Source organism: Miscanthus floridulus, chromosome 18 (assembly GCF_019320115.1).
Source record: "Miscanthus floridulus cultivar M001 chromosome 18, ASM1932011v1, whole genome shotgun sequence".
Lineage (NCBI taxonomy): Eukaryota > Viridiplantae > Streptophyta > Magnoliopsida > Poales > Poaceae > Miscanthus > Miscanthus floridulus.
This window is the reverse complement of record NC_089597.1, coordinates 8,986,060-9,002,189: the sequence shown is the minus strand read 5'-3', so window position 1 is coordinate 9,002,189 and position 16,130 is coordinate 8,986,060. Positions and strand designations below refer to the sequence as shown.

At 44.9% G+C, this 16,130-nt stretch overlaps 1 pseudogene; it reads right to left on the bottom strand.

Moving 5' to 3' along the window:
• Nucleotides 1-3,039: 3,039 nt before the first annotated feature.
• On the bottom strand, nucleotides 3,040-3,981 carry LOC136521975 (photosystem II 22 kDa protein 1, chloroplastic-like; annotated as a pseudogene).
• Nucleotides 3,982-16,130: the final 12,149 nt, after the last annotated feature.

Here is a 16,130-nt window from a genome sequence, read left to right as displayed (position 1 = left end):
CACCAAAGAGTGGCCCTGTCTCAGGACGCTGCAAGAAATAGAAGGCATGAGTCACGCTGAAAACAGAGAAAATAGATAAGTCAATGACTTACATCGGCGTCGTTGGACGCAGGATACATTTGGGGCACAAACCCCTAGGTCCTTGTTCTGCCTCCTCGAGACAGGGCCGTTTGGAGCCCGCCCTCTGCTCCCGGTCTGAGGGGCTCGCCTCCCTTACACTCGGGGGCGCGGTGGTGGAGCCATCCCCGTCCCTCGGCACCTCGGACACGACGGCAGATCCACCCGCTCCCGCTAGCACCTCGGGTGCGGTAGCAGATCCACCCGCCCCCACTAACTCTTGAGGCATGGCGGCGGGGCCGCTCCCCTCTATTGGCACCTCGGGCGCGGTGGCTGATCCACCCACCCCTACTTGTTCTAAGGACGGGCCGACGGTTCGGCCCGCCTCCGCCGTCCTCACAGACTCACTTCCTCCCGCATGAAATGGGAAGGGTCCCTGCATGGATGAGAGGATACCTATCAGTGTATCCTGACTCTCCAGGTCATCCCACTCGGTGTCGGCAACTACCTATTCTTCTTCTTCTTCATCATCATCTTCATCACTGTTGGTTTCCTCCCTGCGCTCCCGCGTGCACAGCTTCTGCTGCTTCTTTCTCCTCTCGTCCTCCTTCGCCTTCTGTTGCCGCTCGGCCACCGTCATGGCCGGATCCTTCGGCAGTGGAGCTAGAAGATCCATAAGGACGAGCTTCTTCGGCTAGTCCCCCTATCTCAGTATCAGCGTCAAGAGGTTGGGAGTTCGATTAAAAAGGAGGCACGAGGAAAGAAAACTTACGAAAACAATGTATCCCAGCTTCGGCCGCATTGGTGGATGCCCCAGCACCGGATATACAAAATCAAGGATAGCGCCGGCGTCATCCTGCGGAGGCTCCATCGCCTCCTTGATACGCTACGCCACATCGGAGGGGGAGAGTGCTGCCTTGGTGAGTGTGTACCATCGAGTGATGGCCTGAGCGCCATCATGTGTAGGGGAAGCTCGCGCCTCATCAGCGGCACCACCCTCCGCGCGTGATAGGCGCCGATGATCCCCGACCCCTTCACGCCCCTCTCCTTCAGAATTCAGACGATGGCGAGATGGTCTTGGATTTTTTTTCTTGTCTTTCTCCGGGACTCCCCACCTCCTCCATGATTCTGGGACCTATTCGATGAGGCGCCCGGTGAACTCTGGCAAGGGGGTGGCTGCGTCATTCTTGACGTAGAACCAATGCGAATGCCACCCCTTGTTGGAGGTCGACAGACGCATCGGCGGATACTCGTTGACACGTTTGTAGTGAAGCTGGATGCCGGCACATCCCATCTGCACGTTCAGCTCCTACTTCTTCTCTCGCTTCTTCAGGAGGGTGGCGGCGAAGAAGTACTGCCATAGGTTGAAGTGGGGACTAATCCCTAGGAACCCCTCACAAAGGGCGATGAACGCCGCAATGTGCTGGATTCCATTGGGATTAAGGTACTGCAACTCCACCTTATAGTAATGCAGCAACCACCGTAGTAAGAACTGAAAGTGGAAAAGGAGAAGGAACAGAACTGATTGTTCAACCCTTGCTTGAAAGTAGAACAGGTGCTTATATAGATTGGCTAGATGAAAACTTAATACGGCTGATAAGAATAATACATAAATAAGGACTCACTGTTAGTATTGCTTTCTACTAAAGAAAACCAGCAACCCATAAAGCCTATCATATCCTTTGGAGTCGGAAAAGTATTCTCACTAGCCGGGTAAGTCTTGCAAGTACATTGTGTACTCAGGGTTTGTTTACCCTTGTTGCAGGTAACGCTTGAAGAGTACCGTTGTGTGGAGGATCCTTCTGGTGGGCTCAGACGGAATCCTCGCCCCTATCGCTAGATGTTATTTTTAAATTTCGCTGTTTATCATTCCGAACTCTGGTTTTTGGTATTGTAATAATGTATTTTTTAAGAAAACTCTAATGTATGAAATGTACTTGTGTTGTAACTCGTTCTCATTATTGGATCCTTGGGAAAAAATGTGGATCTTTCGGGTTCTCCTTTAGGGTGTGCCCGACGGACACCACTCGATGTAGCTTGCTTTCGGGGTGCTTAGTGTCTGGTGGAAGACAAGCGCCTCCGTAAGTATGCTATTTCGGATGGTTCTGTCACAAAACTCAACCTAGGTCATGGATCACGTTGACAATCACTCATCACAAATCGAACCACAAGGGCACCAAGCTAGCATGAAGTCCAGCATATCAAGTATCAAGCATTAGTAACAAATAAAAAGTCACTTTTCACCTTCCTACACGTAGACCAGGGAAGGAAGGAGGGAGGGAGGAGAGCAGTTCAAAGACTTCAGGCGCATATATAGCAGTGCAAGCCAATTTTTTAATCGATGCACCGTGTGCTGAGTTTGGCAAGAGGTGCTGGGATAGCACTAGACGAAGAGTTCACTCAAGCGTATTGCACTTAATAACGTACGTCGCAGCTGCTCACGTTTCACTCTTCAGAAAACTCCCTTGACCAAGGGGGCCACAGCCCCCTATGGCCCTCACATGGCTCCGCCCATGCTAGCTATTGCTTTGGGCTCAAATCACACTCCCGGCCTACCACTCCATACACACACAAGTGGATGGGCCCATTTATATCTGAACTTCGTCGTTTACCATAATCACCTTGCCCGGCAAAAGTTGGGCCTTGAGCTTTCGATCACTTTTAGATTACTAGTTTTTATATTTTCTAAAAGTTAAACAACTCTCATAAGTCAAAAGCTCACTGTAGTGAGCTCCGGCCTTTTAGGTTCCGTGAGTTTTTTTTTTTGAAAGTCCAAAAGCTAAGATCAAAAGCTCCCAAAATGTCTAAACAAACAGGCCCAAACGGAAATGGAGTAGAGTTACAGAAGAGAGCGCCTAAGAGAAATGCAGTTCAGTACCGAAGGTCAGTGTGATTTATACCGATGGTTGGCCGGTGATCTCTCGAACTGAACAAGATCTAGTCTAGGAGAACATGTGCTCCCTCCATCCATGCATCTCAAGCTAGAATAACACTTTCTTGCAAGCATTGCATATTAGCTAACATAAGCTCTTGTTTCTACAAGACAACCCAACACGACACCCTACCTTTCGAGGTCTCATCACGCTTACTAATACACAACAAAGCACGTACGCACACGCACTGATCGATCAATCACAGGTAACCCAAGCGCACACTACTCATCACTCATCATGTCCGAGGCCAGCATCGATCAGCCTACTCTTCTTCGCCTTCGCTGATGATGAACCTGCCGGTGCCGGGGTTGATGGCGGCGACGAAGAAGAAGAGGACGTTGAAGATGACGAGCGGCTCGATCTCGTTGATGGGCACCCCCGTCTCGATGTTGAACTGCGCCAGTGCGCCCTTCCCCGTGATGATCTCGCCGATGATGGAGAAGGCCACGCCCAGCCGCGCCAGCCGCCCCACGAACAGCTCATTCGACTTGGTGAACCCGGCCAAACAGCGGCCCTGCATCGCATGCACAGCAGGCACCACCATTAAATAAAAAAAATGTTCAAATCAACGAACAAGAGACAGCTGCATGCGAAAGTGTCATGAGCAGTTCTTTTTTCTTTTGTTTTTACCTCCCTCGCTGAGGCCGAGGGCGCCGCGGAAGCCCTTGCCGGGTTGGATGACGGCCTTGTCCAGGCCGGTGACCTCCTCGTCGACGAACCTACCACGGTCCCCGAGAGCGCCAATGGCGCCAAGGAGGGTGAAGAGGATGAAGAAGAGGAGGAGGGGCTCCGCCTCGGATGCCCGTCTCCAGGTTCAGCTGGGCAAGGATACCTTTCCCAGTGATGGCCTCTCCAAGTAGCGATGCCTGCCATGCATGTTCAAGACTAGTGTTAATAAATCCTCGTTTCAACTGACAATACTCCATAATACATACACGAGTAGCTGTCCATAACAAGATAATGCATAAATTAGACAATCTATAATTTATTTATTTTGGGAGACTGCTAACTACCAGGAGTAATTGAGTAATTTATTTCGGGTTAAACTTAAGTGAGTAAATCTTTTATTTTGACCGTTAGCGATTTTCTTCCACCCATCATTCCTCTTTTTCCCTACTGAATTTTCATCTGGAGCTGAAACTCAGCTGCTAACTTTAGAGGTAACACTTAGCAGCCATGTTCCCATGAGGAAACGTGGAATGTGGTCATGCTTCCGTTCGTAACAGCGACCTGCCAAAGCTATATATTGTTGTTTTTCCTAATCATTAGTAGAGAACAGACCTTTGATCCTCGATTAAAATGGGCTCTAGTCCCGGAATTTTTTGCGCCCGGGACTAGAGATACCTTTAGTCCTGGTTGGTGGCTCCAACCGGGACTAAAGGTCCCTGCCCAACGGCTACTGCGCCAGACAGAGGTGGCAGGGACCTTTAGTCCCGGTTGGAGCCACCAACCGGGACTAAAGGTATACTTTTACTCCCGGTTGGTGGATCCAACCGGGAGTAAAGGTCTACTCCCGGGCCGTGGCTGCGCCCGGGGTTGGAAAGTTACCTTTAGTCCCGGTTAGATCCATCAACCGGGACTAAATGTTCTCCCTTTATAAATCGGCCGTCTCCTCCTTCCTCCCGGCCCCGAGCCCGAGCTCAGCACATTTTGAAGCTCACTGCAGTAGTGTTCTTGCTTCCTCCCTCTCTCCATTGTTCCTCCATCCATTCTTCGATTCCTCCGTCGATTTCTTCGATTCCTCCATCGATTCTTCAGTTGTAAAGGTTACCAATCTCATACTCTCATTTTTTACCATTATCTTATGCCATTTTGTTCACTATATATATTTATGGTTCTTTATTGTGGTTTTTTTCATTTGTAAGTAATTTGAGCTCAAAATCACTTCAAGCTTGCATATTTACATGAAAGAAGGTTAAAGTATATATAAATATAAAGTTAGAAAATAGTTAGAAAATTATAGCAAATCCTTACTAGTTGAACTTGCGGACCGTGTTCAGGTCGACGAGGATGTTCTCTACCGAGCGGTAACGGACGTCAAGGAGGAGCTTTGATTCTACGAGGGAGAGCGACAACGGTCGTGGAAGACCGTGTTCCCTTCCTCGTAGAATCGGAGCTCTTCCTTGACCAAGTACGGTGCCGTCCGGTGGAGAAATGCTCGCCGAGCTGATCATGTAAGCAAGGTCAACTAGTACGGATGATTATTTATTCACATGTCCCGATATCGTCGCAGTAGTCTGTCAATCACCGTACCTAAACGTAGTATATATAAATATAAAGTTAGAAAATAGTTAGAAAATTATAGCAAATCCTTACTAGTTGAACTTGCGGACCGTGTTCAGGTCGGCGAGGATGTTCTCTGCCGAGCGGTAACGGACGTCAAGGAGGAGCTTTGATTCTACGAGGGAGAGCGACAACAGTCGTGGAAGACCGTGTTCCCTTCCTCGTAGAATCGGAGCTCTTCCTTGACCAAGTACGGTGCCGTCCGGTGGAGACATGCTCGCCGAGCTGATCACGTAAGCAAGGTCAACTAGTACGGATGGTTATTTATTCACATGCCCCGATATCGTCGCAGTAGTCTGTCAATCACCGTACCTAAACGTAGTAGTCTGTTATGTGTGTACATTCCCATTCTTCTGTTAATTTGCGGAAATATCATATGAATTACTTACCTGCCGCAGTAAAAGACGAGAATACAATGACCATTAAAAATATCATTGTTTAGAGATCTAGATAATTTTATAGTTTGTTAATTTTATTTGTTTATAAAAGGAGAAATTTATAGTGTATTAAAAAATGAGTATAGAGAGTAGATGGCAACTGCTTCCGGGTCCTCGGCCTCTCATGGGTTTCCAAAGCGACTTAGGCCGGGCCTTCCTCTCATTCCATGCGGCAAGTGTCGTGATGAGACGAAGATTGTGATGGAGTACCGAGTGAAGAAGGAGGGTCCCAACAAGGATCGTATCTTCTACAAGTGTCCGGATCGCAATGTGAGTTATTTTATCGTATTTAATGATTATGGTTAGTTTATACCTATTTTCATGATGGTTGTGATTAAAGTTCTAATTTTTTGTTTTAATTTCAGTGGGGTGGCAGTGGACGATGTTCAGGCTTCTACTGGGAGGAAGAGTATGTTGAACTCGTGCAAAAATATCTTGCACAACAGGCAGATACGGCGACTAATGAGGCAGTGATCCAGCCGAAGAAGCCCAAAGATGTTGCACAATCGGGGGATCTGTCTGTTTTAGTTGAGATTGGTCGCGAAATCCTTGTGCTCCTGAAATGTATTTTAGCTTTAGTTCTTTTAGTGGTAGTTGGGATTGTCTACATTGTAGCGATGCTTTCATAAATTTGTATCTTTTGTGGTGGCACGCATGTTGTATAAATAATTAATTATGATCTAGGTTTTAATATGATATTTATGTCATGTAATGCAGATGAGCCGTTATTGGATGTATAATGCTGATCGCCGCTCCCAAGAGTTCATTGACGGCGTGCATTCTTTGTTACGTGCGGCCGAGGCAAACAAACACGATGGTTTCATGTGCTGCCCATGTGCCATATGTAAGAATACGGTGGAATATCCTTGCTCAAGGACTCTTCATTCACACTTGTTCAAGTCGGGTTTCATGCCAAACTATATTTGTTGGACAAAGCACGGAGAAACCGGTGTTGTAATGGAAGAAGGTGAAGAAGAACAATGGGACGACAATGATATTATTCCTGATGGTGCGTGCTTCAATGATACTGCAATGGGAGAAGCTGAAGAAGAGGTAGCCGCAGAAGATGAGCCGGCTGATGATCTTTGTCAGGTCATTCGTGATGCACAAAGAGAATGTGAAAGTGAAAAGGAGAAGATCAAGTTCGAGCGGATGCTAGAAGATCACAAGAAATTGTTGTACCCAACTTGTGATGCAGGGCAGAAAAAATTGGGAACCACACTAGAATTGCTGCAATGGAAGGCAAAGAATGGTGTATCTGACAAGGGATTTGAAGAGTTACTAAAAATCCAAAAGAAGATGCTTCCGAAGTACAATGAATTGCCCGCCACTACCTACGAAGCAAAACAAGTTGTCTGTCCTATGGGGCTAGAAATAGAAAAGATACATGCATGTCCTAATGACTGCATCCTATACCGTGGCAAAGAGTACGAGAAATTGGATGCATGCCCGGTATGCCATGCGTCGTGGTATAAGATCAGGCGAGATGACCCTGGTGATGTTGAGGGCGAACGTCCGCGTAAGAAAATCCCTGCCAAGGTTATGTGGTATGCTCCTATAATACCACGCTTGAAACGTCTGTTCAGAAACAAAGAACATGCAAAATTGTTACGATGGCACAAAGAAGACCGTAAGGTAGACAATATGTTGAGACACCCTGCTGATGGGTCCCAGTGGAGAGCAATCGACAGAGAATTCCCGGAGTTTGCAAATGACGCAAGAAACTTAAGGTTTGCTTTAAGTACAGATGGTATCAATCCTTTTGGAGAGTAGAACAGTAGTCATAGCACTTGGCCTGTTACTCTAAGTATCTACAACATTCCTCCTTGGTTATGCATGAAGCGGAAGTTCATTATGATGCCTGTGCTCATCCAAGGCCCGAAGCAACCTGGCAATGACATCGATGTGTACCTGAGACCACTTATTGACGAACTTCTCATTTTGTGGAATAAAGAAGGTGTACGTGTGTGGGATGAGTACAAACAGGAACACTTTGATCTGCGAGCATTGTTGTTCGTAACAATCAATGATTGGCCTACTCTAAGTAATCTTTCAGGACAGTCAAACAAGGGATATAATGCATGCACACACTGCTTCGGTGATATTAGAGGTGTATTCTTGAAAAAATGTCGAAAGGTCGTGTACCTTGGCCATCGTCGATTTCTTCCTGCAAATCACCCCGTAAGAAAGAAAGGCAAGCATTTTAAAGGGAAGGCAGACCACCTGACCAAGCCTCGCAACCGAACCGGTGAGGATGTACTCGATATGGTCAATGATGTGAAAGTCGTCTTTGGAAAAGGACATGGAAGCCAACCTATTCCGAAAGACGCTAACGGTCACGCACCCATGTGGAAGAAAAAGTCCATATTTTGGGACCTACCCTATTGGCAAGTCCTGGAGGTCCGTAGCTCGATCGACGTGATGCACCTGACGAAGAATCTTTGTGTGAACCTGCTAGGCTTTATGGGTGTGTATGGAAAGCCTAAGGACACATTTGAAGCACGATAGGACCTGCGTTGTTTGAGAGAAAGAGACAACCTACATCCAGAGAAGACAGATGATGGACGCCATTACTTACGTCCTGCTAGCTACACTCTAAGCAAAGAGAAGAAGGAAATCATGTTTGAATGCTTAAACAACATCAAGGTACCATCTGGATTCTCCTCGAATATAAAGGGTATTATAAATGTGCCAGAGAAGAAATTCTGTAACTTAAAGTCCCATGACTGTCACGTTCTCATGACGCAATTACTTCCAGTTGCATTAAGAGGAATTCTACCTCCAAATGTACGTCTAGCCACCGTAAAGCTATGTGCATTCCTCAATGCAATTTCTCAGAAGGCAATTGATCCAACTGATCTAGCTAAACTACAGAATGATGTGGTTCAATGTCTCGTCAGCTTTGAGTTAGTGTTCCCTCCTTCCTTCTTTGATATTATGACACACCTCCTAGTTCACCTAGTCAAGGAGATTTTCACTCTCGGTCCTGTGTTCCTACACAACATGTTCCCCTTAGAGAGATTTATGGGAGTCCTAAAGAAATATGTTCACAACCGTGCTCGCCCAGAAGGAAGCATCGCCAAGGGCTATGGAACAGAAGAAGTCATTGAGTTCTGTGTTGACTTTATTCCCGACCTTGACTCGATTGGTGTTCCTGAATCGAGACATGAGGGGAGACTAAGCGGAAAGGGGACACTAGGGAGGAAAACATATATTGGTACGGATGATGATTATTTCAATAAAGCGCACTACACAGTTCTACAGAACTCCTCTTTGGTAGATCCGTATATTGAGACACACAAGGATCTCTTACGATCCGAGTTTCCAGGGAAGACTGAAGCTTGGATTACGCATAAGCACATGGAAACTTTCGGCGGTTGGTTGCGAAAAAAATGTCAAGGTGATGAGAGCATCCATGAGCAACTGTATTTATTGGCTATGCAACCATCATGGCATATCGTAACATACAAAGGGTACAAGATAAATGGGAACATATTCTACACAGTAGCCCAAGATAAAAGGAGTACCAACCAAAACAGTGGTGTCCGCATAGATGCCACAGACCCGAATGGGAATAAGCAGACATATTATGGACGCATAGATGAAATATAGGAACTAGAATATGCACCTACTTTGAAGATCCCATTGTTCAAGTGCCAATGGGTCAAGGTGACCGGAGGCGGGGTAACAGTAGACAACGAGTATGGAATGACAACAGTAGACCTTAGTAATATTGGGTACAAAGACGAACCATTCGTCCTTGCCAAGGATGTGAATCAGGTGTTCTATGTCAATGATATGTCTACCAAACCAAAAAGAGGGAAAAACGATAATGACTCAACCAAAGAGCCAAAGCGCCACATAGTTCTTTCAGGGAAAAGAGTCATCGTGGGAATTGAGGACAAGTCGGACATGTCAGAAGAATATAAAAAGGATGACCGAATTCCGCCCTTCAAAGTGAACAAAGACCCTAGCATCTTGGTAAATGATGATGACACTCCATGGTTACGAAGCGATCATAACCAAGGGACATACGTAAAGAAGAAGTTCACTGCTGTGCCCACTTGATGATATAGTGATTTATTATAGTGTGTGTTTGAGATATTATGTAATAATTGTGAATTCAGATGTTTATTATGTCATGTTTCAAATTAAATCAATGTTTGATTTGGTGGGATTTCTCTCTCAAAAAGGTAAATTAGGATACTGAGTGATGAAAAATTAAAATATTAACGTTAAAATGATGTGAAAACAAATTTCCTGTCCAAAACCAATAGTTTTAATAATTTTAATTAAACACTACATTTTTGCATTAACGAAATAATAAATATTAGTTACATTATGTTTTATAATTCTAACAAAAAATAAAAAAAGTTAGGTTATCGATTTTTCCTATGTGCAATAAACAAAAAGAAAATTCATATTTTTAACAAAATAATTTTATGCCTTTTATTTAATTTACTATGTATTTAACAAAAACTATTGCATTTCTATTGTATTTAACAAGACTATTGCTTAAAACAGGCGGGAAACGAAACTGCAGGCCACCTTTACTCCCGGGTGGGAATCCCACCCGGGAGTAAAGGTGGGCTACAGTTTCGTGGCCCGCCAAAAAAAAGCCTTTACTCCCGGTGCGTGTTACCAACCGGGAGTAATACCTTTACTCCCGGTTGGTAACACGCACCGGGAGTAAAGGCACATTTACTCCCGGTTGGTAATACGCACCGGGAGTAAAGGGTTTTTACTCCCGGTTGGTGGCTGGCACCGGGAGTAATTCTCTCTGCTATATAACCTCCAGCGCCTGGCGCAGATCGATCCGCTCGTCTTCTTCCTCGTCGAACACCGCCGCCCTCTTCTTCCTCGCGCCGCGTCCGTTCGCCTTCCGTGACACCGGCGCCGCCGTCTTCTTCCTCGTGCGGCCTCCACCGCGCGCGCCCGTGCCCCTCCTCTGCGCTTGCCCGTGGCCCTCCACCGCGCCCTCCTCCGCGCCCGAGGCCCTCCACCGCGCGTTGCCCCACCGCGCCCGAGGCCCTCCACACTGCCGAGCTTGATCGAGGTGATATATTCGTCGATCTCTTTGTACATTCGTCCGAGCCCTCCACTGCCGAGTTATAGATCACGTCGAAAACTACAACTTTGGTGTAAGCCATGTCAACGCTCGAGGTCGATTGAAAATTCCAAATTTTGAATCACAAAATCTAGGAACTAAAAATGAATATTTGGAACTCTAAATGATTTTAAATAAAAACATATCTTAAGGCAAGTTTTGAATATTTGGATATTATATGGATAAATTAGCAAGTTTAATTAGAGTGTCAAAAACTGCATTTTATGGTACAAAAATACATTTTAAGATCACTGGGACCTGAACTCATGACAAGTATAATTAAGGACCACCAATGAAATTACTTTAGAAATTAATTAGATCGATGTAAATCCATGGCTTGTATAATAAACACGCTATATATTATTTGGAAACAACGCTACGAACCATCCGCTAATGAACTTTCGTTACAAACTCCTCAGGATGGCAACCATTGTCGTTGTCACTAAAGCTGAAAATGATCCAGCCCATCAACCGCCATATATTCATCACTATATATGATATGCCATTATTTCAAGATGCAGTTTCAATAGAAGAATTTTTTCTATCTTCATAGATCAATGTTTGTTAACGAAATTTTATCCAAATATATTCATGTAGGGTCTTTTTTTTTGAAGGATTTGTTGTAGGATATATAATGGTCAAATAGGAACTCAATTTTGATACCCAGTTTGTAAACTAAGCGTTTTTTAGTTTATCAAAAATATCACATGTGATGATGTTAGCAGTTTTTGTTGGACTTGCATGCATGGCTACAGACAAATGAAGGAAAACTTCAATGTTTCTTCATTTGTGAACTTTGAATATATAGATATAATATATTAATGTTGCTAAAGTAATATGAGCATTACATATTTTTTCCGGGAAGACTATCTTCAAACTTTATATCATAGCATCAGAGATCGCCTGTAGAAGAAGAAAATAAATTCTTATCATTTCGGAAATAGTAATGGTTATATGAGCAATAAGACACATATACTTACATTTCATAATGACTTATACTTACATTATTAACATAGAATTTTCTCATATGATGAATGACTACATGGTTCACATGGTACATAGGATCACAACATCATGCACCGACACCGCCCCGGCCCGCCTCACGTCGTCATCGTCGTCAGCACACCGGCCACCGCGCCGACACGTATATATACGTCATTTGTATTCATATGCATTTCGTCCATGCGTTTCTATGTATACGGCGGAGCACCGCCGCCCTCGTTCACCCATGTGTACAGACATATATATGGCGGAGTGGAGCACCGCCACTCTTGTCACACCGCCCTTTCTCGTGCCCTAATTCGCCCTAGTACCGACGTAGTTCGTCCTAGTGTGGCGAATTGCGTCCGTGATCGAGGGGCAAGATTTAATAATGCATATTGTTTGTAGATTTTACGCATGTAATAAGCAAAGATTTGACGTACTATATATTGGTTTTGTTTTTTGAAGCTAGATGGCCGACCCGAGAAATATGGATGAGGAGGAGTTGATGATGAATTTGATCAACACTGGCACTCAAGTTGCCGGCGATGATGGTGCTAAAAATAACGTGCAAGAGGATGTAGATGACGGGAGTCAGTACTTAGCTCTTGAACAAAATGAGCAACAACATATTGGCCAAGTATATATTTTTTATTATTAGCTATATATATTATCATATGTCTTATGTGTGCTCACGACATTAAAAATAATGTTTATGTTTTGTAGCCCTCTGGATCGACATCAACAACTACAACGAAGAGTAAAAATGTTCGAGGTCCCAAAAAGCCATTGGAGGGTCGCTTCATCATCTCGGAGTTCAATGTGGATACAGGAGAACCGGGGGGGCCGAATAAAATGAAATTTGTGCACCACTGTGGTTACCTTGTACGGGACCGGCTCCCGATTAGTACCCGTGAATGGAAGAAGAAGACTAATGCTCCTCATATCAGTTTTGTCTCCGATCGTGACAAGGCGTTAATTTGGAATGATGTCTTGGTACATTTCACGCTCCAAACAGATGGTTATGATGATATAATAGATGGTGATGAATTGAAGGAGCGAGTTAGGGATTGGGCAATGAAGAAGATGGCCACCCAGTTTCAGACTTGGAAGAAACACCTATACACGACGTATGTCAAGAAGAACATAGCACCAGATTTTACTGTCCCAGGCCCGATCTCAAAGCAGAGGCCCTATTGGGATGAGTTTGTACAGTACAAGACTTCGGAAGAGGGTGTGAGTCGGGTGATAAAGAACCAACGTAATGCCCAACAGAAGACATACCACCATACCTTGGGATCAGGTGGCTACCCGACTGCCATTAAGAAGTGGAACAAAATGGAAGCAGACCTTCTTGCCAAGGGTATCAGACCAGAATCACTCGAGTGGGGAGAACGTGCAAAGAATTGGTTTTTCGGTCATGGGGAACACTAGACCAGGAGACAGGGAAGTGCGTTTATGGCGCAAGACTGCAAGAAGCAGCAGAAAGATTGTTTTATGCTCAGAGAGCTACTGCTAGTGGTGCGTTCAGGCCCAACAGAGAGAAGGATGAGCTGACATACGCCATCGGGACTATTGAACATGGTGGCCGAACTAGAGGCAAAGGAAGTGTCTCGTGGGAGCATGGATTCCCTCAGGACAGACCTTCCTACAGAAGTCGCCAGAGAAAGAAGGAAGAAGAGGCACAGCGGCTCCAGAGGTTGGAGGAAGCGGTGCGTGAAGCACAGGAGCGGGAAAAAAACCTTGAAGCGAGAATGCAGGAGGAAATCAAAAGGCAAGTGCAAATAGCAGTGAGTGCAAGCAAGCAGGCATCAGAGCCAGGAATCAACATTAGCCAATCTGTTCAGTTGAAAAGCAGCTGCGCTTCCACGGAGATACCAAATCAAGGGGACACAGGACTGCGCTTCCCTGTGGATGACGTCACTGAACCTTGTACAACGTGTGAGCTACACATTCCGAAGGAGAATTCCACAATCAAGGTGGCTATCGGTCTTGTTAATCCTATCGATCGAACCAAGACACCAAGGATTCATGGGAATATAATCCAAGAAGGATATGCTACCATCTCGGTAGATAAAGCTGAAAAAGGTTTTAGTGATTTGCCTCTTGACATTCCTGGAGGTGATGGCGAGAAGACTCTAGGAGAAGCGGAGAAGACATTCATTCTATGGCGCAAGCGCTACATCATCATTCCAGGGATGTCGGCTCCACCTCCTCCTGAGCTACCTCACCATAGGTACGTGCGGATGAAAACACTACATCATTAATTTGTATTGGCTTAAATAATTAACAATCTGCTCATAATAATATGTCATTCCTTTTTTTGTAGCAGATCCTCCCCCAACCTAAATCCAATTGTTCAATCGCTAGATCATCATAGTGCTCTGTACGATGACATTGTGTTGGAAGACGAGGCTGCATCCACACCATCTCCAAGGAGGTCTCCAACGCCGCAGCCGCCACCTCCAAGGAGGTCTCCAACGCCGCTGCCAACACCTCCAAGGAGGTCTCCAACGCCTCCCCCGCCCCCGCCTACCAAGAAGCCTAGCAAGAGGCCAGCCCCTCAAACGAAGAACCAGTCCCCGCCTGCAAAGAAAGCCACCGTGAAACCAAGGGCTATTCCCAAAATAATATCTGAAGAGAAGGAAGAAGGAACTGATGCATATAAAAAAGACATGTCTAGATTCTATGACAAACTTAAAATGAATCAAGAAGCAAGGAGAAACCCGGAGAAACCGTACTTCTTCGTAGCTCCGGATATTCTAAGAAAAAAGGTGACTTCTTACCAGCAACAACAGCGGGAATCTCGTAAGCCGTCCAAATCAACGTTATCAGACTATGACCGCACTCTCACCAAGTCAATTGAGGCGGCACAGAAAAAGAAGCGGGCAGGGAAAGGAGTTGCCCAACTCGGACAACAAGCGCACCAATCAATCCCCCCGCTAGTTGTTGGTAATGAATATGGTTCGAATTTAGGATTAATGCATCAGGCAAACATACCTCCGAATGTCGACTATGACCGCACTCTCACCAAGTCAATTGAGGCGGCACAGAAAAAGAAGCGGGCAGGGAAAGGAGTTGCCCAACTCGGACAACAAGCGCACCAATCAATCCCCCCGCTAGTTGTTGGTAATGAATATGGTTCGAATTTAGGATTAATGCATCAGGCAAACATACCTCCGAATGTCGATTTGGATGATGAGACTGGTCTCGACCTTTACTAGATGTTTGGTGATGAAAACATTGAGAGTGCGGCGGAGGTTGATATTTGGAAGAAAAAATTTGTACTAGGCCAGAGTCTATACAACCCTCAAGCCTTATCTGATCTGGGGACGCAAATGTACCTGCTAAACAAGTGATACATGCAGGCGTCTACCAGTGGAGACTTCTGCGTTGGTGTCAGAATTAGAGACGAACATTGGTTCCGTGGCGATGATGTTATGTATGTTGACTTTGCAGAATTTCATCAACTATGCCACCTGACCTCTCTGGACAAAGTTATCATTAGCTGCTATTGCCTGTAAGTAATAATTCTTTCGATCTATTATTAAACTCATCATATGTGTGTATATGCATATAAATTATCCTAACAAGTACTATATATATGCAGATTTACAATGACAGAGCTCAGAAAGGAAGGCTGCAATGAAATTAGTTTTGTTGATCCCCATATAGTATTCAAAGACCCAATTACTCCAAAGACTAATTGGAAGTCTGAGTCAGACAGTAACCTCATGAACTTCTTAGTGAACCAACGCCACAAGAAGGATATACTCTTTCCCTATAACTTCAAGTGAGTGTTAATCATGTCGATCATAGCCTTAATGGCTCATATGTTGATTCTAGTTAATTAATGAGTGTTATGCGTTATATCCTATAAACACATGCAGTAATCACTGGATATTGATGGACATCGATCTGGTGAAAAGTCACTTGATAATCTATGACTCGATGAGAAAACCACAACAAGACTACCAAGATATGATAGATATTATCCAGAGGTAATTTCGGGATCTCTAGCAACTATATATACACACAAACATGATGATTAACTATATCTGATGACGTGGCAAATTTTTTATTGGGCAGTGTTTGGAAAACCTTTATTGAGAAGCAACACATGGAAAAATGCAAAGCGCCACTGAATGTAATCCCATTGAAAGTAAGTCCCCTGAATCGCATCATCTTTATTAATTAAACATATAGCTTTCACCGGATCACCAGATTGGATGACAAATCTTTTTCTCGTAAAGTGGTGTCTGAGGCAGGAACAGGGGAACAACTACTGTGGTTACTATGTTTGCAAGTTTATCAAGGTGCTCTCCCAAAGAA